Source organism: Muntiacus reevesi, chromosome 2, assembly GCF_963930625.1.
Source record: "Muntiacus reevesi chromosome 2, mMunRee1.1, whole genome shotgun sequence".
Lineage (NCBI taxonomy): Eukaryota > Metazoa > Chordata > Mammalia > Artiodactyla > Cervidae > Muntiacus > Muntiacus reevesi.
This window is the reverse complement of record NC_089250.1, coordinates 185,397,361-185,420,489: the sequence shown is the minus strand read 5'-3', so window position 1 is coordinate 185,420,489 and position 23,129 is coordinate 185,397,361.

Sequence of the window (23,129 nt, the reverse complement as noted above, 5' to 3'; positions counted from 1 at the left end):
GCTTTGTTGTAGATGACTCGGTAGAGTCTCAGCAATAGATTATGCAGTGTGAGGAACAGTTTACAAATGGCCAGTCTTCTCCAAGAGTCTGGGATAAACTTTCAAAAGTCTGTCTCACGTGTCAGGCGAGAGTTGTCTTATGTAATATAGTAATTGCTGGCTTGAATTAAAGGCATTATTATTTTGGAGAGTTGTTCTTTTTCTGATATAAAAAGTGAAGGATCCACCTCTTATATCAACACATCTCTTATATATCATCTTCTTGGCATGCTACATGATTAAGGAGGAAATGTGATTTGACTTTTGCGGGGGGGAATGGACAATTTCCACAAAGCCAAGAAAAGCTATCAGAATAAAGGACTGTTTATTTGGGTGAATCACCAGCTTTGCACAAATCCCAAGTGCTAATTGCATAATGGGTCTTTACAAAATGCCATAATACGGGTTCGGCTGGTGTCTCTGTTTTTGGTTTGAAAAATAGATTGTTTAATAACCCATCAAAGCTATATGTAAACCGAGTAAACAATGGAGCAGATGTTGACTGCTGTCTTGTGCCTCGTAGACATAATTAAAGACAATGAGACACTCAACGAATGCATAGAATGGAGGACAGACACAAACGCAAAAATCAGTACAATGTGAATGGAAGTTCTGTGCGCTGGACACCTGCTTTCTCAGTCCAAAATGCTGTATCATATTTCCTGTGATGGCAAGCGGCTGTGCCGTCCTTTATTTACTTATGTAAATATGTACACTCTGTTCTCCACTTCTCAAGACGATGAGACTGGGAAAGGTAGTCTTTGCAATTGAATATTTGTTTCCATTTCATGACTGCTGACTAAGACCCTGGACAGTTTCAAAAAACATTTTTCATTTTCTCATAAGCCTAAATGTGAAAAAGAACCAGTTAGCCAAAACATTCACATCTCTAAAAGAAATTAAAGCCCCGGTTTGAGTGGGGGTTGGTTGCAGCTTTATTCATTTGTCTCTGCATTCAATCTTTCATGCATTATTTAGGGAATCTACTAAACTGACATGTTTATTTCCTAAAAGCCTTACATCTCTCTTTTTTTTTTTTTTAAAGTCAGGCTCATTTCTATAAAATCAAACTTTCGTCTTATGGTGAAAAGAAGCCTGTTGGATAGCATATGTAAAGTATGATCCTATCCTAATTTTCTAAATATTCTGTTTTTCCCTCAAACTCCTACTCAGATCTCTGTTAGTTGTCATCAATCAGTTATATAGGGGAAGAAATAAAACCACATGCAAAATGAAATGAACAATACAATGAAGAGAACACATGTGCAATATCCCCTCTACCCCCTCCCCCCAGAAATTCAGGACTTTTCTCTGTGGATACCTTGAAAAAGGAAGGGAGGGTGGTAAATACACCATGTGACTATACCATTTTTCCCCTTTAATTAGGAACCAAAAAAAGGGGGGGTGGGGGGGATGAGGGATTAAAATTCGCCTTTTGTGGCTCACTAGAGAGGAGAAAGTTTCAAAGATCCAGAATTCTCAATTCAGAAAAGAAATATCCTCCCTCAGGTTTAAAATGAAGCCAAGTCCTTTTTCTGTGAATAATTTAAGGAAAAAGAAGTAAAGCCTAAAAATCCCATTGTTCAAAGAACACACGTTGTCCTATTGACTTGCAGTGAAGGAGGATTCTGTCTTTAGCACACTCGCCATCTCCCTGGCCTGTCGTCTTTGATGGCATGAAGGAAGCGGGTGGTTCTAGTGTGGTCTGCATCTCTTTATGCTAATAAAATGGTGTCAGCCCATTTTCACAGACAACACCATAAAGCATGAACACCAAATGGTAAACAAATAGGGCCGAGACACCCCTGTGAAACAAACGCGTCAACCCTGAGACACCTGAGACAGATGGCACCCCTCCTTCATCCATTCTTTATAGGAAGGCAGTGGAGACGCCCCGGGGTGGATCTGATTAAACCCACACCACACACACACACACACACGCTCACACACACACACTCACACACCCACACCCCACACACACATGCTCACACACACACGTGCGTGCACACACGCTCACACACACACCCCACACACGCTCACACACACCCACACACACATGCTCACACACACGTGCGTGCACACACGCTCACACACACACCCCACACACGCTCACACACACCTCCACACACATGCTCACACACACGCTCACACACACCCCACACACGCTCACACACACCTCCACACACACATGCTCACACACATACGTGCGCGCACACACTCACACACATACACGCTCACACACACACACTCACACACACACTCACACACACACCCTCACACATGCTCACACACACGCACACCCACCCATACAGATGCTCACTCACACACACACAGATGCTCACACACCCCGACCCACACACATGCTCACACACATACACGCTCACACACACGCTCACACCCCCACACACACATGCTCTCACACACACCCATAGACTCTCACACACACATGCTCACACACCCACACACACGCTCACACACACACACATGCTCACACACATACACGCTCACACACACCCCACACCCACACCCACACACACGCTCACACACACACCCCCACCCACACACGCTCACACACACACACACACATGCTCACACACATGCTCACACACACGCTCACACACAGGGTCAGAAGCTCAGGAAGGTTGTAAAGCACTAAATTCTTCTGGTTGATAAAGCAGTCTCCACTGCGTTGAGGAAAACAGCCTGGTGAGTCCAGATCCCACCCCCAGAAATTCCTTTATTAACAGGACCGGGCCGCACGTGAACAAAAGCAGTGGCTTGGGGTGTATAAATCATTAATACGGTGCAGGCAGTGGCTGCATTTCCTGCGTTGGTTGGAGAGCTGCTCAGCACAGGGGGATCTGGGGGGTGAGAGCTGGCGTGGGGACAGGCAGGCCACTCTTCTCCCAGCGCGCGCCATCCGCTCTCCCTCGCGGCTCACCAGCTCCCCGACTCACCCCCCAGCCCGTCTCACAGCCTCCCGTGTGCTGCGCTTTCAACCATCATCAGAACGACTTAAAATGGCAAACAGCTTCCGAGTCGAGATATCTCCAGACTCTTTCCCTTTTTGACACGTTTTGCCTTGGAAAGGAAAAAGAAACAAGGGCGTGGTTAGGTGCAGAGGGATGGCCTAACTGAAGTGGATGTGTATCAGACGGGGCCCGCGCCCTGCAAGGGCAAGCGGGTGGTCAAGGGGAGAGCACAAACCCCAGAGCTCAGAAGCCTGGTTCTGGAGGGAGACTTGGGGGTGTGTGTGTGTGTGTGTATGAGTGTGTGTGTGTGGCGCGTGTGTTAGTCGCTCACTCGTGTCCGATTCTTTGCAACCCTATGGACTGTAGCCCTCCAGTCTCCTCTGTCCATGGGGATTCTCCAGGCAAGAATACTGGAGTGGGTTGCCATGGCCTCCTCCAGGGGATCTTTCCGACCCAGAGATCGAACCTGGGTCTCCCACGCTGCGGGCAGATTCTTAACCTTCTGAACAACCTGGGAAGTCCCTGGAGAGAGCCAGCCTGGTTTTAAGTATGGGCGCTAAAGCGCGCGCGCACACACACACACACACACACACACACACACACACACACTTCCATCTAGGCCTCCCATCTTAAAAAAAGAAAGAAAGAAAAAAGATTTCATATTCCTGTCAATCCCCCTGGAGGCCCTTTGTGGGGATTAAAAGACATAATCCATGTAAAAGAGCTTAGTTTCACGTGCTTGTCATGAAGCACAGAAAAGTTATTATTTCATTATTTTTATTATTTTTTCATCATCATCCTCCGCACTGAAACCGGCTGGATGCTCTGCTTACCCACAAGACCTAACAAGCCGCATCTCCAGCTGGTAGAGGAGTCTCACTTTTTGAATGGAACAGAAAGGAGACTGAAAAAAGAAAAGCAGAGTTCTCAAGAATCCCGAGTACGTGCTGTTCTAAACGGAGACCCCTAGTGGAAGGTTGTGCCATTGCGCCCTGAAGAGAAGGACTTTTCCACTTAGCTGTTCAATGCTAACACTTGGGGGTTTGGGAGGGGGATGGTGAGGCAGAAGGAAGGAAGCGAAAAAGCTTTACACAGATTATTTGGATGAGAGAACCTGTCAGAAGGTTTAAGTAGAGACGATCGATAAACCCAAAGCCCAGCCTTTTACACGAGGTGCTTTTGCATTTCCAGAAATTCCAGGAGTGGCTCAGATGAGAGGGGTGTGAGGCGGGGAACCCCGAAGCTCTGTCCTTTTGCTTCAGAACAAACAGGACACATGATGGGAAAGACTAGAGATCTGTTCAAGAAAACTGGAGAAAGCAAAGGAACATTCCATGCAAAGATGGGCACAATAAGCGACAGAAACGGTACGGACTTAACAGAAGCAGGAGAGATTAAGAAGAGATGGCAAGAATACACAGAACTGTAAAAAGAAAAAATGGTCTTAATGACTGGATAACCATGATGGTGTGGTCACTCACCTAAAGCCAGACATCCTGAAGTGCAAAGTCAAGTGGGCCTTCAGAAGCATTACTATGAACAAAGCTAGTGGAGGTGATGGAATTCCAGCTGAGCTACTTAAAATCCTAAAAGATGATGCTATTAAAGTGCAGCACCTAATATGTCAGCAAATTTGGAAAACTCAGCAGGGGCCACAGGACTGGAAAAGGTCAGTTTTCTTTCCAATCCCAAAGAAAGGCAATGCCAAAGAATGTTCAAACTACAGTACAATTGCACTCATTTCACATGCTACCAAGGTTATGCTCAAAATCCTTCAAACTAGGCTTCAAAGTATGTGAACCGAGAACTTCCAGATGTACAAGTTGGATTTAGAAAAGGCAGAGGAAACAGAGATCAAATTGCCAACATCCGTTGGATCATAGAAGTAGCAAGGGGATTCCAGAAAAAAACATCACTTGTGCTTCACTGACTATGCTAAAGCCTTTGACTGTGTGGATCACGAAAAACTGAAAAATTCTGAAAGAGATGGGAATACCAGACTACCTTACCTATCTCCTGAGAAATCTGTATGCAGGTCAAGAAGTAACAATTAGAACCTGACATGGAACAACTGATTGGTCCAAACAAAACTGGGAAAGGAGAAAGACAAGACTGTATATTGTCACCCTGTTTATTTAACTTATATGCAGAGTACATCATGTGAAATGATGGGTTGTGTGAATCACAGGCTGGAATTCACTGCCAGGAGAAATATCAACAATCTCAGATATGCAGATGATATGACTCTAATGGCAAAAAGTGAAGAGGAACTAAAGAGCCTCTTGTGAAGGTGAAAGAGGAGAGTGAAAAGCTGGCTTAAAACAGCATTCAGAAAACGAAGATCATGGCATCCAGTCCCATCACTTTATGGCAAATAGATGGGGGAAAAGTAGAAACAGAGACAGATTTTCTTTTCTTCGGCTCCAAAATCACTGTGGACAGTGACTGCAATCAGGAAATTAAAAGACACTTGCTCCTTGGAAGAAAAGCTATGACAAACCTAGAGAGCATATTAAAAACTCAGAGACATCACTTTGACAACAAAGGTCTGTACAGTCAGAGCTATGATTTTTTCAGTAGTCATGTATGGATGTGAGAGTTGGATCATAAAGAAGGCTGAGCGCCATAGAATTTATACTTTCAAATTGTGGTGTTGGAGAAGACTCTTAATAGTTCCTTGGACTACAAGGAGATCCAGCCAGCCAATCCTAAAGGAAATCAACCCTGAATATCCATTGGAAGGACTGATACTGAAGCTGAAGCTTCAATCCTTTGGCCACCTGATTCGAAGAGTTGATTCATTAGAGAAGACCCTAATGTTGGAAAAGATTGAAGGCAGGAGGAGAAGAAGGCGACAGAGGATGAGATAGTTGGATATCGATCCTCAGTCAAGACAGCATTGTTGACTCAATGGACATTAGTTTGAGCAAACCCCAAGAGACAGAGAAGGACAGGGAAGCCAGGTGTGCTGCCGTCCACGGGGTCGCAAAGAGTCGGACAAGACTGAGCGGCCGAAATACAACAAAGAGGACACAATGACACACATGCCCTCTGGCAGGACAGCTCCAGGATCTACAAATGCACGTGTCAGCTGGACCATCTATCCCCAGACTGGGACATCTGCCCAGGCATCCGTCAAGGACCCGACCATCACCAAGCCCCGGAGGGACTCCCCTGGACTCTCCCGGTGACACTTCACTTTAGCCGGCTCCCACACAAGGAAAGCTTATGGGAATGAACTTGAAAGGGAGGCTCAGGTCTCGGGCATCCAGAACAATGACATTCTGAATAGAAATAAGTAAGGCCCCTGCAGTGTGATTCTGTCAGCTTTTGAAAGTAAATAACTTTGTTACTGACAAGAGCAAGATGAGTTTTATTTCCCCTCCTCCTGTCACAGAGCATTAATTGAGTTGTGCGGCCACTTCACACGCCAGTACCGCGAGCAGGACTTACAGGGGTCGGGAGGAGAAGGGGGAAGAGAGCCAGGACAGGTAGGAGGAACCAAGAGACCCAAGAGAGACCCCGAACCCCCGCATGCCTCGTGTGTGTCCTCGGCAAGCCACGGGGGCAGGTATCATGTTGATTTGGGAGAGACGGAAAATAAAAAAATGATGTTCGATAAACAGATGCTACTTCTTTTAACACAGGTATTCATTCATTCTTTCATTCACTTTTTAATAAACACCCATTGGCCGCTCACCCTGTCCCAGACGCTGCGCTAAGGATTAGCCTTAATCTTGCAAAGAACAGTATGAAATAGTTATTCTTACCCCTATTTTTTTTCACAGAAGGCAATTAAAGCCCCTGAATCACGTTAAGCAACTTGCTCAATCCAGTTGGATCAGCTAATTGAGTAACAGAGCTGGGATAAGCCTTCCGCTCACCACTTCTGTCCTACATACAGCTCCGGAGACACCAGTTCTTTCAAAGTAGGCTTTGCAAAAGAGCTGACACCAACTGGTTCTAAAATAATGTTGGTTCCTCAACTGAATTTTGGAAGGATCTTGAGATGGGCACTTGGAGACTGCGACATGTCCACCCCATCATTCCTTCTGCTTCTTTGGAGCCAATGCTGTTCACTATGAGAGAGGAGGACCCATCCATTGGGGAGGGGGTACCTCTCAGCTCTCACTCCTGCCTAAGAGCAGAGCTCGCCCCATGCCTGGAGAAAGCAGAACCATCTAAAGGAAGAGCTAGGCTATTCACTGTTATTTTCGATAAGGAGGATCTAGTCCTCGAGGTGAGTCCCAGGCAAACATCAGATGTCGAAAAAGAAAAGGCTCATTAAGACTGAACCTTTTGTGCATTTACTCATCAGGGCTGGGAAATCTGAGGCTCTGAAATCCTACGGTTGCCTGTACTTTGTTCCACGGCTGCAAAGGTAAAAAAAAGAAAAAGTCATCACATCCCTAGGAACACACACTCAACCTTCTGAATGCTTTTTTTTTTTTTAATCTGGCTCCAGTTCCTAATTTTGATTCTGCGTGTGTTTAACTACAACATAAAGAACAGGATGAAAAGAGGGGGAGGCTTTTCCTCACCTGGGAACCTGGTAGAGTGTCAGAGACCAGAGCACCACCTTTTGCCCAGTCCCATCAACTCAAAGACCCCCGTGTGAAATATACGGCTGTAGACGTTAAATATGGGCGTCCCAGGTGGTGCAGTGGTAAAGAATCCACTTGCCAATGCAGGAGACACAAGAGAATTGGGTTTGATCCCTGGGTTGGGAAGATCCCTGGAGAAGGAAGTGACAACCCACTCCAGTATTCTTGCCTAGGAAACCAGATGGACAGAGGAGCCTGGCATGCTACAGTCCATGGGGTTGCAAGAGTCAGACATGACTGAGCACCCAGGATAGCATAGAGATGTTAAATACATGGCTATTTTCCTCTACTGTGGACTCTGACTACTGCCCTGGCAAAGAGGACAAGAGGTGATGAAAAGAAAACTAGAATTTTGCTTTTTGCAAATTGGGTGGGGAGAAATGCACCATTCCAGGCCAGGCGTGGAAGGGGATTCCTCGGAGAGCCAATGGGCCAAGGCAGTGTCAACCAAAGCATGGCCCTGCACCAGTGGTTCAAAGATGGCACCCGGATGGACAACTGAATGGACCCTCTGTGAGGATGGGGTTGGGGGGGGGGGGCTTTGCTTTGTTCTAGAAACAATCGAGACGATCAGCTGGCCCCTAATAGGAGCTCAGAGACTGAATGAATGAACATGTGAATGAATAGATACTTCAATGTACAAGTATTTCAATGTCTGTTGGGAAAAATACTATCACAGCTGTGATATGATGGGATGTCTCGATTCATTTATTAGTGTGTTTATTTTGGGTTTGGACAATCTACTTTGAAGTTCAACACATAAGTGAACACTAAGTAGATATCAACTGTTGTTGATGAGTGAGTTGGCAAAAATTAGGAAAGGGATGCTTGAATAACATTTGAGAAACTCTGGGTCACATTCATTGTTTTTGATGTAACAAGCCCACTCCCTGTGTAAGCACCATGATAAGGTTTTGACAGAAGATACCAGCAAGACTCTTGGAGCTCCACAACTAATGTCCTTCTTAGGGCTTCCATCAAAACCCTCTCTCCACCTGCAGTCGCCAAACCTGTCTCCAAGTGTCCCACAGAACAACTCAGGAGTGCTTTTGTCTCGTTTGTTCACTGGACATTCATTTCTGTCTTTTCTCCTTTTCTCAATGTGGCCCAAGGGGGTAACAGGCTTCCCTGATTGTTCAGATGGTAAAGAATCTGCCTGCAGTACAAGAGACCTGGGTTTGATCCCCAGCTCAGGAAGATCCCCTGGAGAAGGGCATGGCAACCCACTCCAGTATTCTTGCCTGGAGAATTCTACGGACAGAGGAGCCTGGTGGGCTACAGTCCATGGGGTCGCGAAGAGTCAGACATGACTGAGTGACTAACACACACACACACACACACACACACACACACACACATCTTTTACTTATAGGCTGGTGGTGCCATCGGTAAAGAATCCTGCCAATGCAGGAGACGCAAGAGACCCAGTTTCGATCTCTGGGTTGGGAAGATCCCCTGGAGAAGGAAACAGCAACCCAGTATTCTTGCCTGGGAAATTCCATGGACAGAGGACCTGGCGGGCTACTGTCCATGGGGTCGCAAAGAGTTGGACACGACGGAGCAACGAACACTTTCCGGAAGGTAACAGAAGCCGCAATCTATCCACAGAGACCACCGCACTGGCAGGTGGCCCAATTCCACCACTTACTGTCTCCCTCGGTCTCTTACATCCTCTTTTGCAGATGAGGCAGGTGGACTTGCCCTTCTCTATTTGTTCCTGAAACCCCTTTCTCAACAACTCACACATCCCAAAATCTCTTACCCTCAGGTCAGGAAAATCATCACCTTTCTCCTGGGACTCACCCTGACCCAGCCATCAGATAAAGCCCAACAACCAGTAACTGCCACTGATCCTCACCCATCACCCTGCTCACTTCCTGCACATCACTCTCCATGATCTGAGAACACCTCTTGAGTCCCTTACTTCTGCACCATCTATTCTTCTACTAGAATGTCAGCTCCAGGGTGGCGGAGATCTTTCCTAACCACTGCGCTCCATCATCCTTGATGCCTGGAAACCATTTTGCATGGACAGATGAAAGAATGAATGATTGGAGGTGTAAGGGTACATGCCTGTAAAAAGCAGGGACAGTCAGTGCCTTCTGTGCCTTTAAGTACATTCCTCCTCTCACTTCTCAGGCTCAAATGCACTCACTCATTCATCCACTGCACATTTTATTTTAGTTGGACAATTACTATGTCTCAGACTTTCTTCTAGGCATGGTGGGTAGAAGAAAACAGAAATGAAGGCGTCTCTGCCACCATGCAGTCTAACAGGTCAGGACAAGCCTAGTAAAAGCTCCCTCTAAACCATCTGATGCTTAACAAATATTTCAAGTAAAATTAACATGATATTTGCTTTAACAAATATTAAAAGTAAATTAACAAGAGAGCACTCAGAAGTAGGGTCCCAGGCAATAACAGAAAGTTGTCATCTTTTGCCCTTTTTCAGCCGAGATCCATCAGCCAGGACCACAGTATGCCAGGAAGAGCAGAACACCTTTTTTTTTCCCCAAACTATTTCAGGAGCCAGAAAGTTCTAACCACAGAAGCGCTTTCCCAAGCCTATAACAGGCTCAAGAATGGAACTGGGGGTCCTTTGGAAAAACCCTTCTCTAAGAGTTTCTTCCTGCAGCAGGTCTGCTCATTGCCCCCAGCCTAGTGTAGCTGAAGGCCGAGGCCAGGGCCCTCCTGGGCTATTGTGCCTGAGAGCTGACCCCATCTGACGCAGCCCCTCTGAACCAGCCCAGGCCAGGCAAGCCACATCAGATAGACAGTCCCAGAGGAAACGCCCAGCCCTGACAAGTTCTCGTGGGGCAGCGCGCGGGGAAGAGGAAAACTTTACTGATGAATGGAATTTTCTTTGCCTTTCTTCAGTGAATTAAACAGCATACTGGGACACCTCTCCCCGTCCATCAAAAAGGTCTCTACAGAAGGGGCGATTACACCCACACTTTGTCATCTCTGCTCATTCACAGGACAACCTCTTCTGCGCGTCGCACCGACGAACCAACCTGATTTTGTTTACAAGGCTGCAATTTCTCTTCCAGAAGACTATTATTTGCCTGACAAACGACACTGTTTTCATCCGGCCAAATATGAATAAACAAGCATTACGTTTTCTCTTGGGGGCAGAGAGCCTGGTTAAATGAATCAGAAAACCCTAAAAAAAGATTGTCTACCCTCCGTCCATCAGTTACTGGACAATTACTCAAGGGCCGGCTGCAAGGAAAACAGATGGCGTGAGTGCTAATAGGATGGGCTTTCTGGACTCGGGCAGAGGCAGGAGCCGCCGGGTGTGTGTTCTGACACGGGGAACCGCCACGAAATGGCAGACAGAGCTGCCGAATAGCGCAGGACTCGGGTCTCCAGACTGACAGATGCTTACGGTTTTTAGGAATGAATGCTGGATGAAATATTCTCCAGGCTGACATGGCCCAAGGAACCCTGTAGTGCTCCCCCACCCCGCTTCACCACAGGTCCCTAAAAACAGAAGAGACAGAGGCTGAACCTCGGCCCACCTGAGATATGGGCCTTTTACGAGGCAGACAAGAGCCCCACAATTTATGTCTTTCCCCCTTCATTGGAAAAATCGGAGAAACTAGGAAAACTGGTTAATTAGCCAGTTTATGACATGCGATCGCTCTACAAAGAGACACGAGGTCCTCGGTTCTATCAGAGAGCCACCCAGACTTGGGAATGAGCTCATTCCAGCCACTTAAATTCCTTAAACAATTCAGACATGAAGATAATCTATCCTAATTCTTTTCTGCATTATTGACACTATTGACTGCCCCCGATCCACAGCACGATCTAATAAATCAACACGGGATTAAGCCGAGAAGAAAGAAGGTGATAAAATGCCATTTGGTCCTCTATAAATCATCAGATGAAGCAGCACGAGGTAAGTAACTAGAATGAGAATTGAACTTCTCTGCGCAGCCATCATTGTTACGGCCTCCCTAGCGTGTCCCAAATTTATAACCATGGCAGGTGCACGGGGGTGAGCGCCCCCCACCCCCAACCCCATCCTCACTGCCTTGGTGTAAGAACCATCTTCCTGGCGACTGGGAGCTGAGATCCGCTTGCTAATTAAAGACAGAAAGGGTTGATATGCAGGTTTCAGTTCAACTGCTTTCGATCTGAAGGTGTCCATAGTGAGCAATGACTTCATTTACCAGGAATTACCCTTTGTACAAACCACTTCACTATTTAAAACAAACCACATGGATCATCATTAAGCGGGGAAAAATGACCGATCGGATATTGACAGTGGCACCGTCCACTTCAGGGGACCCCCCTGTCCCCTCCCTTTTAATGTGGAATTTAAGCATTTGACTTGTTTTCACACTGAAGCTGATAAAAAGGTTCTCAGTGAAAAGGATCTGACAGATGAGAAGCTTTCTTAGAACAGGACTGGGAGACACAGATGGGGGTTTAAGAAGAGGGGAAAATGAAGTTAATATGCTACTGATCCTGCTCCCAGGGAGTTAGAACTGAGTGTAAAACAGCTCTAGGGGAAACGTGGCATGCAGTGTGAGTCAGGCAACAGACCTTGTCTGTTTCGTCCACATGCTGACCATACCTTACCAGGCAGTGCTCTTCGGCGCATGCCCTGTGACTTTAGGATGGACATCAAGCATCTCTTTTTGTTGTTGTTGTTGTTGTTGTTATGAAGAATGTGTGTGTGTGCGGTTGTTTTCTATTTCTCTGTGAAAAACACTACGTATTCTCTTTTGACTCCGCTTGTAGTAAGCCCCTGAAATTCTGAATCTGTATTCAGAATTTTCCCTCCAAGTCAGACTGCTGAAATGGGTACCCGCTTTGGAAAGCTGGGCAGAGTCTGTACTGGGGAGGTGAGAGTTTGAAGTTCACCTGAGAGAAGTAGATTCACCACCAAAGAAGACACCAGATAAAGATGCTGCAGTGTGTCAAGAATGGAGGCTGAAGCAGAAACTTGCCCTGGATGGTAAGCCCGAACCCAGAGCTGTTACAAAGCTTGCCTGTCCCTTCCACCTTAAAAATGGTCCAGGGCCCCAAGATCGCCGCTCCACCCTAGAGGAATACAAATGTGGGTACATCTGTATGTGATGACATCATTGGCCTCGAGATCTAGATGCCAAAAGGACCGCTTGACATGATCCCAACCGCAGTAACATCTCTGATGTGAAAAGAGAGGAGAAAAAGGAAAAAAGAAAGAAATTGTAACTGCAGGAAAATACTCATCTAAAGCAGAGTCACTGGGGAATAGCAATCAATGAAATGGAATAAATCAAATAATTTCAACACCAAAGTTGCCTCTTCTGTGGCCTGAATAAACAAGTTTGTTTTCTTTTTTATTTTTTGTGGCAAAATGGTTATGTCGTTTTCACTTGGTCATTCAGGGTAAACACAACGCTGAGGTATCCAGATTGATTTTTGCTTTTATGAGTTGTCTTAGGAACAAATCTGGGAGGGTTTAGGAAGAGAGGTGAGATGTCAAGGCTAAGGCAAAGAAAACGGATGACGAAGTCATTTTCCTTCAATACTGGATGAGAAAGAAGCACCATTATAAGCTTCATTCCAGGAAAATGTATTTTAAGGAGGACTCAGGGGCCCCTAATCAGAGTGTGTGCCTTTAGAAAACAGAACGATAATGTTTCCAAAATAAGAGTCATGTTTTAATTATGTTCTTGTGTAACTGGTGATCTGAATGACCAAGACTTCTGAAATATGTTTATTTCTAAATAATAATAAAAGAAAAATGTCTCCCATGAAAGTGTCATTTATCATCAGTATGGCCCGATCCAGTCATCTGATCAGTTTTGAAAATACAGATTTAGCCCCCCGATCATCAAAATTAAATAGAGATGCAGTGATAGTTATAGATTAATAGCAGATAGAAAACACTGTAGAGACATACAGATAGGAGACGTATAGATGGTAGCAGTAAGTGGTTCGTGGAGACTGAAGCGAACTCTTTCACACCCTTCATCAGCCAACTGTCTGGACTGCTAAATAAAAGCAATGACATGAGACGTGTCCACGGACTATCACGCCAGCCGTGGTGAGGAGAGATGACCTGAAGATAAAGCTCTCCCACCCTGAGAGGGAGCCTTTAGCGAGGTGGAATGTATGGTTGGAAAACCTGGTTCTCAGCCAGACAGGCAAAAATACATGTCTGCCTTACTATACTTCAGGCATTAAGTGAAACTCAGGAAAAACGCACACACACAGACACACACACACATACACACACCGCATTCTGATGTACGTCGGCGTCACCTTATCAGTGCTTTCATAGAAAGCATCATAAGCCCTTTCAGAGACTGTGGAGAGGGTGCCTTCCACGGTGCACATCAAAGCCCACCTTCATCTACTGCCATGTGGAACCACAATGCTGATTCGGTCACTTCTAAATATTTGTGATGGCTGCCAAGATCCCCCTTGAGCCACCCCTTTCTAGAGCAGAAATGTTTCTCCCCCTCCTCCATAGACACTGCCTGACTGATGCTAAAAAACCCTGCATTTCTCCTAGATAACTTGTCCTTTGCGAGGCAAGAATAACCTCTCATTCAAAGTCACTGCCTTCTTTCCGAAGTTGTGCCCCCCAAAGCAAAGCAATTTAACAACCTAGAAGGAAGAAACATGAATTTATTCTTTAAAAAGAAAAAAAAGGAACATGCACAAAGAAACCGTGAGCACACTGAACACTTGTAGTATTTTACTTGCTAGGTAATGCTTCTCAAATTGATTAATAAATAACATGAAAGAAGTGAATACGGCAGGCAAAAGATCAACTCATATTAATAATTTGATTAAATTCAGCTGAGGTTTAGCATCTGTAGAAAGCTCCTTAGGAGAGTCTTCTGGTGGGTAACTGGTATAAAACACACACACCCAACACACACACACACACACACACACACTCACAGCAAAGGCACAGAAATGGTAGAAGCAGATGAATCATATCATATGTTACCAATAACCTCTTGGGAAATGTTTCCTGGCACAACTTTCTTCATGACAAATGGGATAAAACACTATTTAAAAGGATAAACCAGTTTGGCCCTAAGATAGTAAAACAACGAGAAAAATAAAAAAGGTTGTTCTCCAAAGACTTGAAAGAGAAAACGCGCCTAAGAAATAATTTTTTTCTGGAGGCAACCAACTTGATGACAAATTACCCAGATGTTCAAAGCAGAATCTTGACATTTTATGAATACACGGGGTCTTTGGAGCACAAGGCCCCTTGGAACACTTGTAAAGGAAGTTTAGTCAACCACAACCACACACACTTAACACATGGGACTCTTGAAGGGAGTCAATGGAAAAACAGATTAAAAGACTACAATCAGGTTAACTCTTCCTAGAGCAGGATCCGTGATCCTGGGAAGGGAAAAGGATTCCTTCAACTCTGCCAGTTCACATCCATAAGCCCTGTCCAGTGAGTCAGAGCTGGGCTAGTCACCCCACAAGGCAATACTGACCCTGGTTCCCAAGCCTTGGAACCAAGTTAGGCGGTGGCCCTACTAGTAAAGAAAGAAAGAAAAGAAAAACCAGAAGATCCGAGGGAAACACCCAGAGAAAGACAAGAGAGAAACAGAGTGAAAGATTCTGAAATAGACACAGAATGGAAAATAAAACGCAGAACCCATCAACAAGACCGGTTAAGGGAGCGTGGGGGTGGGGGGGCGGGGGGAGCCTTTATCCATGCCAACAAAGACTGCATCCTAAAACCACCAGCCTTCATCACAGCATCCCCTGTGAGTTTACACGCAGGTTCCAGGGCTGACACGCTCCAGAAAGCCGAAGGCTCGGATCCCCAGCGGGCGGAACATAGCACAACCCAGACAAACTTAAGGAAACAAAAATACTCAGCACCTACCCACCGACATATATGTTTTTTGCACTCCTTATTAAAGCGGCTGAATGAAAACTCCAGACACCCAAATGCTTCCGCAAAGATCCAAACTCTTAGCATCAAAGAGGTCTTAGGCTCAGATCGCCACCGGACGCACGGACACGAGAAAGAATGCGAGTGATTAAAAAAAAAAAAAAAAAAAAAAAAAATGCAGTTTGCAATTTTAAACTCCCGATACCCAGGTTCAGCTTCAGGCATTCAAAGTACCCAGAGAGCAGCAAACACAGCCAGGCGCGGGGTGTCCGGGCTCCACGGAGAGCTAGGGACTCCGATTCCCACCCCTCCGGTCCAAACGCAAGCATCCCCCGTTCCCCAAACCCATCCAAGGTACCAGAGCGCTTCCCAACGACTCGGGTACCCAGGCCGCCGCCGCCGCCGCCGCCGGGCCCCAGGGAAGCAGCCACCGAGGGAAGAAACGCGCGCCTTACCTGCTGTAAGTACATAAAAGTCAAGGCACAGGAGAGCTGGGGACACATGCCCACGTTGGGGAGCGCCACGCAGGTGGCCCCCGTCAGAGGATGCTGCATACTGGCGCCCGCCGAGCACGAGTGGGCGCGCTCGCATGCAATCGCCGCTGCTCTTTGCCTGGCCGCTACAAATTTTTTTTTTTTTTTTAATTTTGCCGATTATCTAAGTCAAAACCCGGCGCCTGTCTCCCTTCTCTCTCTCTCTCTCTCTCTCTCTCTTTCTCTCTCTCCCTCCCCCCCGCCGCACCCCGCGCGTCGGTCCGTCCCTCCTCCCTCGCTTTCCTTCCCGTAGGTTGTGCTAGATCCCGGCGGCGTTCATCTCTGCCTCCAACTAAGACACTTGAGAGGGCCGGGCAACTATTTTGTTCCTTTCGTGGCTGTAGCTGGTTTTTTGGTGTTTTTTTTTTCCCTTCTCGTTGTTGGGCCTGCTTTCTGAGGCCCCGGGAAGTGGAGGGTGTCCCCCGGCCCCCCGCCCCCGCGAAGATGGGAAAACCAGCAAAGGCAACTTCTGTGGAAGGTAGAGGGGGGGCGGAGGCCCTCCGGGAGATGCTGAGTAGTGGTGGGGGGCCGTGGGGGTGGGGGGTGGGGGGAGGACAGAGCTCAGGGCGAGAGAGGGAGGGGAGAGAGAGAAAAAAAAAGAGAGAGAGAGGGAGAGATTTAGACTCACACCGAGGCTCAAGCCGCTGATGCTGAAGCCGCGTCTCCTCATTTGTCAAATGGGTCCAGGGGCAGGTTTTTTTTATTTTTTCTTTTTTTTTTTCCCTCCCCTTTGCTTTTTTTTTTGGTTTTTTTTTTCTTAACGACTCACCAAAATTCAAATTGTGTCTGCTAAAAATCTCCGCGGGGCGGGCGAGGAAGCGATCGAGCGCCCCACACCGCCAGCATCCAGGCAGCTGGACAATTCGTGCGATGGGAGCTGGGACCCAGAGTCTAGATGTGGGGTGGCGGCGGGGTGTTTGCCCGGCTCGGTTGGGCAAATAAACACAGAAATGGGATTCCCTCTCCTGGGAGTGCTGGGAGGACGCCTAGGGGCTGAGGGACGGGAGGGGGCGGCCAGGGGGAGCCGGGGGCTGTTGCGGGAACTCGAGGCAGGGAGGTTGGTGAGGGTCCCCGTACCCCGGTCAGGGCGGCCCAGGCGGCGCTGCACCCCCCGGGCGTTCGGGGCGCCGCTTTTTGCTCTGCGCCTCCCCTTGGCTGAGCCGGCAGCGGGGCGCACACCGCCCAGCCCGAGACTGGAGATGGGAGAAACCGCCCTGGATGGGGCTGGGGGCTGGCGCGGAAATCAAGCCCCTGTTGAAGATCACCTCCACCCCTACGGCCAATTCAAGGGGGCTTCTCTCTGCCTAGGATCCCCGCACTCCTCAAATTAATAAACGCGCAGGGTGGGCAAGTCCGGATTTCATCAGCGATGACTCTGTGGGCTGCAGCCCCGAATAAACCCGGACAAGGGTTTATTTATTTTATTTTCCTGCCTGGCCAGCCCTCCTCGGGCCAACATTAGCATTCCACTCTTGCAAAGGGGCTCCCCCCCTCCCCTCTATTTTATGAAGTAATAATTATTCATTAGTAGATTTCGTTAGTCTTTATGCAATAAAATAGGATGTGATCTGCAAATCAAAAGAAAATATTAAGACTCTAAGGAGTCCTTGGTCCCCCATGCGGTGGGGGCGGGGTGGGGGGAGGGGGGAAGCACATTCTGGGCGGCAGGAAAACGATCAGAAATAGTAGTCCTATTTTGTGATATAGATTGGGACCCAGCAATTGGGATTTTCTTTTTCAGAGCAAGAGGCTGCCTCAACAGGATCTCTTTTGATTGTTGGGTTCCTTGCAAGAAGCCTTGCAGGAGTGGTGGGTGCGATTGCCCTGAAGGACAGGGTGGGGGCTGGCCACCCCGGGCAACCCCACTGACCTTTCTGGGAGGCTCATGGGGACGTTCGGCCAAATGACAGTTTCCCAGGCATCAGCTTCACCAGGCACAACTCACTCTGCAGGCTAATCAAAATGCTTTCCAAAGAAAAGGCAATTAATTACACCACAGCTCCATGTTTTGTTGCTCTGTTTTGAGACACCATCAGTAACCAAGTCTTCACTCGGCCAAACACTAGGCCCAGACCTGGCTGTTTTCTTTCGATCCCTCACCTTGCAAAACCAGTTTCTCCAACACCCTGGGACTCTCACATTCCCCTCAGTTTAGAGGGGGCACGGTAGGATGCTAAACCCTAAGCAGAAGTTTGTCTGAAGGATTAAGGGAGAAGAGAAGGGTATCTTACACTGCTTTTTTGGGGGGTGGGGGTGGGGTGGTGGCAGTGATTGTTTGAAAAATCCCTGCTATACTTTGAGGTCATCAGACAAGATCTGATTTACAAATAAACTGGTTCAATTTTTTTTCTGTCTTTTCTTACTCTCTGCCTGTCTTTTTTTTTTTTTTTTTTTGTAAAATTTTGCAATTTGCAAAATCAAAAGGAAAACCATCCCACAAAACACAATCTGGAATAAAAGGTCAAAGATTCTGCCTATCCCATCCTTCCCCTCTCCTCCCCATCCTCTCCTTTTGCCTTAAGCAATCTGCTGTACTGACAGGGGTTGGTCCTGCCTGCGTTCATTTTTTTTTTTTAATCCCTTGCTGGCACTGGAAAAACCTGCAAAGGCCCCAAGAAGAGGACAGAATTTCCCCCTCAGCTCATTTTCATAAGAAACACGATAAATAATACATGGCACTTTAATAAGACCTTATCTGAATGGTTTAATGAAAAACAAATACATTATGTAAGGAACCAATAACTGCTCTCAAGCTGCACGGAGCCAACACTAGTTTGCCCGTCCGTTTTCTCCCCAAAGTTGAAAACTCTCGGTAGTGATTGGATTCCTACAGACCCTTTTTGCGATAATGACTCCCACTTTCCCCCTTAGACTTAGGTCTCTCAGCCGAGCGAACTGGAAGCCGGCAAAGGGAAACCATAGGATCCAGACCATATAAACGTGTCTCAAGATGATTCAGGGCCAGTCTGCATTCCCTGGATAACCATGTCAGAACATCCCTGCGCAAGTACATGCGAACATATTCATGCAAACCTGGCTACGCACATAGACACGTACACAGCCCACCAACACGGATATAGGACAGGGCAGGAAAGATTTTGCAGTGACTGACAGATGCACACAGCATCGGGTGACCCCAAATCAAATGGTAACTTCCCAGCTGCAACTATGGCTCAGTAGAAAAAAACTCTGCTAGCCTTTTAAGCAGTGTCTGGGGACGCTGAATTTGAATTCCATCTCAACAGAGACTCAGAGAGAGCCACATCAATGCTGCTAGCTCCCAAATGATTCTTCTATTATACATGAATAAATGGGAGACGCAGGGGAAAGAAAATACTCTTCTCTCTCCCTACAAAGAATGCCTGGGCACTCAGTGTCACTTGGGTGTATATTCTGAGTCACATTCAAGGGCCGCCCTCCTGCTTTTTCAACAACAAGGAGCCGTCATGGAATGCTTACCCCGTAGGAAGCAGAGAGTGTGCAGGAAAATAATGAATAATGCCGTCTTCAGATGGAACTTGACCCACACAACAGTGTTGGAACTTTTTCCTTCACTCAAATTTGCCATCTCTTCAGAATAATAAAAGAAACATTTTTTTTGCTTTACTCTCTTTCATAATCCCGTATTCTAACTTTCTAAGACTGTCAAAAAGCAGGTATTCAGCTAAAGAAAGATTTCTATGGACGTTGCCCTGCCTCAGAGTTAAAAAAAAAAACAAAAAACTTCAGTTAGGCAGAAGGAAGGCCTTATTGATCTTAACTGCAATTTTCCATTCAAAGGCTAGGCAAGAAGTGACTGAGAAGTATTTTATTCTCACTTTCGAATTTTGATACGGCAACAACAATCTTCAGGAGAGTGAGAATGAAGTCTCTCTAGGGAACTGCTTGTTATTATTATCTCTATCACAAGCACGTTGAGTCACCTACTTGTGCAACCAGTTGAACAGTATTTAGTGGGTGTTGGTTACACTCAGGCACTGATCTCGTCCCTAAGGCTGCATCAGTGGGAGAAGGCAAAGATTCCTGACGTCACATGATGCACATTCTGGTGGAAGTGTCATTAAGCACAGAACAAAGATAAGAGTCAGTCGATTGTAGAGAATACAGAAGGTGACAAGTGCTGTGCAAAAAAATAAAAGAACAGGATCACGAAGTCAGGGACACCAAAGATAAGCAAGTTTGGGCAGGTGGCAGTAAATACTGTATAAAGTGGTGCTCACTCTGCAAATGCAGTTTCAGCTTGACAGGTACACACGGCTATGTTTAAAATGGATAACCAACAAGGACCTCCTGTATAGCACAGGGGACTCTGCTCAAAATTCTGTAACAACCAAATGGGAAAAGAATTTGAAAAAGAATAGATACATGTATAACTGAATCACTTTGCTGTACATTTGAACGAATGGAATATTTTTAATCAAGTATGCTCCAATATACAATATGATGTTAAAAAAAAGAAAAAAAAAGAAAAGCCTTCTTGTATCCTCTCCCTTTCCACTCCAGTTACCAAGCCCCAGGTTTTCCTAATGTTCTCCTGGGTCAGACCACTGAGAGTGGTGGTGGGAGAGTTTGACCCTATCAATGCATAAAAATGGGGAACAGTCCCACCTGCAATGTTGTCCATTTGAAGTGCAGGGTTTAAAACAGTCTGATATATTGTAGGGACTCAAAAAATACTGCATTAAGGGATGGGTGAATGGATGGGTAGATAGATGGATGGATGGCTGGATGAATGAATAACATTCATTCACAACAGCAATTTGGAGCAAATGACTTCTAGCTATCTCTTTCTTTTCAAAAAACACGGATTCTGAGTGTTATTTACTTTTTAGCTCTCTCTATATTAAGCTGGTTTCTTGGCCTCTAGAATGAGGTCTCAGCCCCTGATGGTCCCTCTGGGCTACCCTGGTGAAGCCCTACTTCTCAGACAGCTCTTTTGGAAAAGGCGTCCCCGCTCCGTGGCATGGAATTGGTGGACCGGGGGTTCAGCAGGGCTCAGAGGATGAGCACAGCATTCTTTCAGAGTGAAGAGCTGTGTCTCAGACAGATTGGATTCCAACCATTCAGAGACAATTGCTTTGCATGTAATGATAGGATTGAGGCTGGAGATCAGAGTCCACTTCTGAGTCAAGGACCCTCGAACTCCACGAGCTTCCCAGCCCGGCTGTGCAGTGTCAGCGAGTTCAAGTTTAAAAGAGCAGAAACTCAAGTACAAGGATGCTCAGTTCACAACTAGCTCCCATCACACAAGCTCTTTTCAAAATTACACTGACTGTTTAGAAGAGTTAACTATGATCCTTTGTCCATAAGATGGACATCAATTAATAAATAAAATCAGCTAGTTTACAATGAAATGTCTACTACCTAAAAATGATATCTTTGTGGAGAAATGGGGCGTCTTCAGCACATGTGATGAGAGTTAAAATTGGTGCCGTATCAGAGATGACAGGCAGCGTTGACTCTCAGCATTTCAAATATACTTATCCTTCAACCTAATTATTCGAGCTCTATATATGGGTCCTGTAAGAGATTCCTGAGATGGGCACAGAGATACACATACTGGGATAATTTTTCCGGCGTTGCGTGTAAAAGCAAATGAACAGAAGCAATGGAAGAACAGTTTAGTAGAGTGCGACACACACATACAAAAAATTTGTTAGAAAGAGTGAGGGCCATCTAGGTGTCTTTCCTGGGAATGATTTCTAAGAAAGATCTTTAAGAAGTTTCACAGCATAGATGGTTAATTTCACAAATGAAGGGACTTCCCTGGTGGTCCAGTGGTGAAGAATCCGCCTTCCAAGGCAGGGAACACAGGTTCGATCCCAGGTTAGGGAACTAAGATCCACGTTGTCGTTTTTGTTCAATCACTCAGTCGTGCCCAACTCGGTGTGATCCCATGGATTCTATCACGCCAGGCTTCCCTGTCCATCATGGGCTTCAGAGCAACTAAGCCGTCGCTCTGTAACTGCTGAGCCCAAGAACCACAGCTAGAGAGTCTGTGCACTGCAGTGAAAGATCCCGCAAGAAAGTAAACTTCAAGTCATCAAACCTGAGGAATTCAGAAGTCCAAGTTCATTTTCCTGACACAACATATCTCATTAAAAGTACCTTGAAAACATCAAGTAGATAGATAGATAGGTAGGTAGGTAGATGTTGATACACTGATAAATACGTATACCTCCGATGAAAAAGAAAACCAAACTCAAAGTTGTTTTAATCATGATCATGAATATAATGCTCATTTTAACAACAAATAGAAATTTTGCAGGTGATCATTTCTGTCCAGTGAATATTGCAAAGCAATGTGGACTTATATAGTTTTAAGGTCTTTGTGTTTATTCAGAAAGACAAGATGGATACCAACTATTTGTTAAGTAAAGTCACCAAAAATGATAACAAGGCATAAATTTTCATGTTAAAAAAAAAGAAACAAAGATCCTGCATGATGCAACCAAGGCCTGACACCGTCAAATAATAAATAAATGTGCTAAGTTGCTTCAGTCATGTCTGACTCTCTGCGACCCCATGGACTGTAGCCCACCAGGCTTCTCTGCCCATGGAACTCTTCAGGCAAGAAAACTGGAGCGGGTTGCCATGTCCTTCTCCAAATAAATAAATTAATTAATTAATATTTTTCTTTAAATTTCATATGTGAAAACCAAATTAACCAGACAGCAACAAAAACCATCTCTTTATGCATGTGTGTGCGTGTGCACAGGTGCACATAGAGACATACACATAGGCTTCTGTGGAGGTCTGACTATAAATACATGTGTATATACACATCTGAAAATGCATACAAAAGGATCTGAAAAGGTACAAGTGGTAAATTCAGTTACAACTAGAGGAATGAGGTAGAAAAGGGAGGTGGGGGACTTCCAAATTTTACTCTCTGTGGATGTTTGCTGTTTGAATTGTCACAAGAATGGATTTGTGCAGGACTTTTATAACAGAATTTAAAAAAAAATTTTATACTGCTACACCGATGGCTCAATGGGTGAAGAATCTGCCTGCAATGCAGGAGACACGGGTCAGGAAGATGCAGGTCAGATCCCCAGGTCAGGAAGATCCTCTGCAGGAAGAAAATGGCCACCCACTCCAGTAT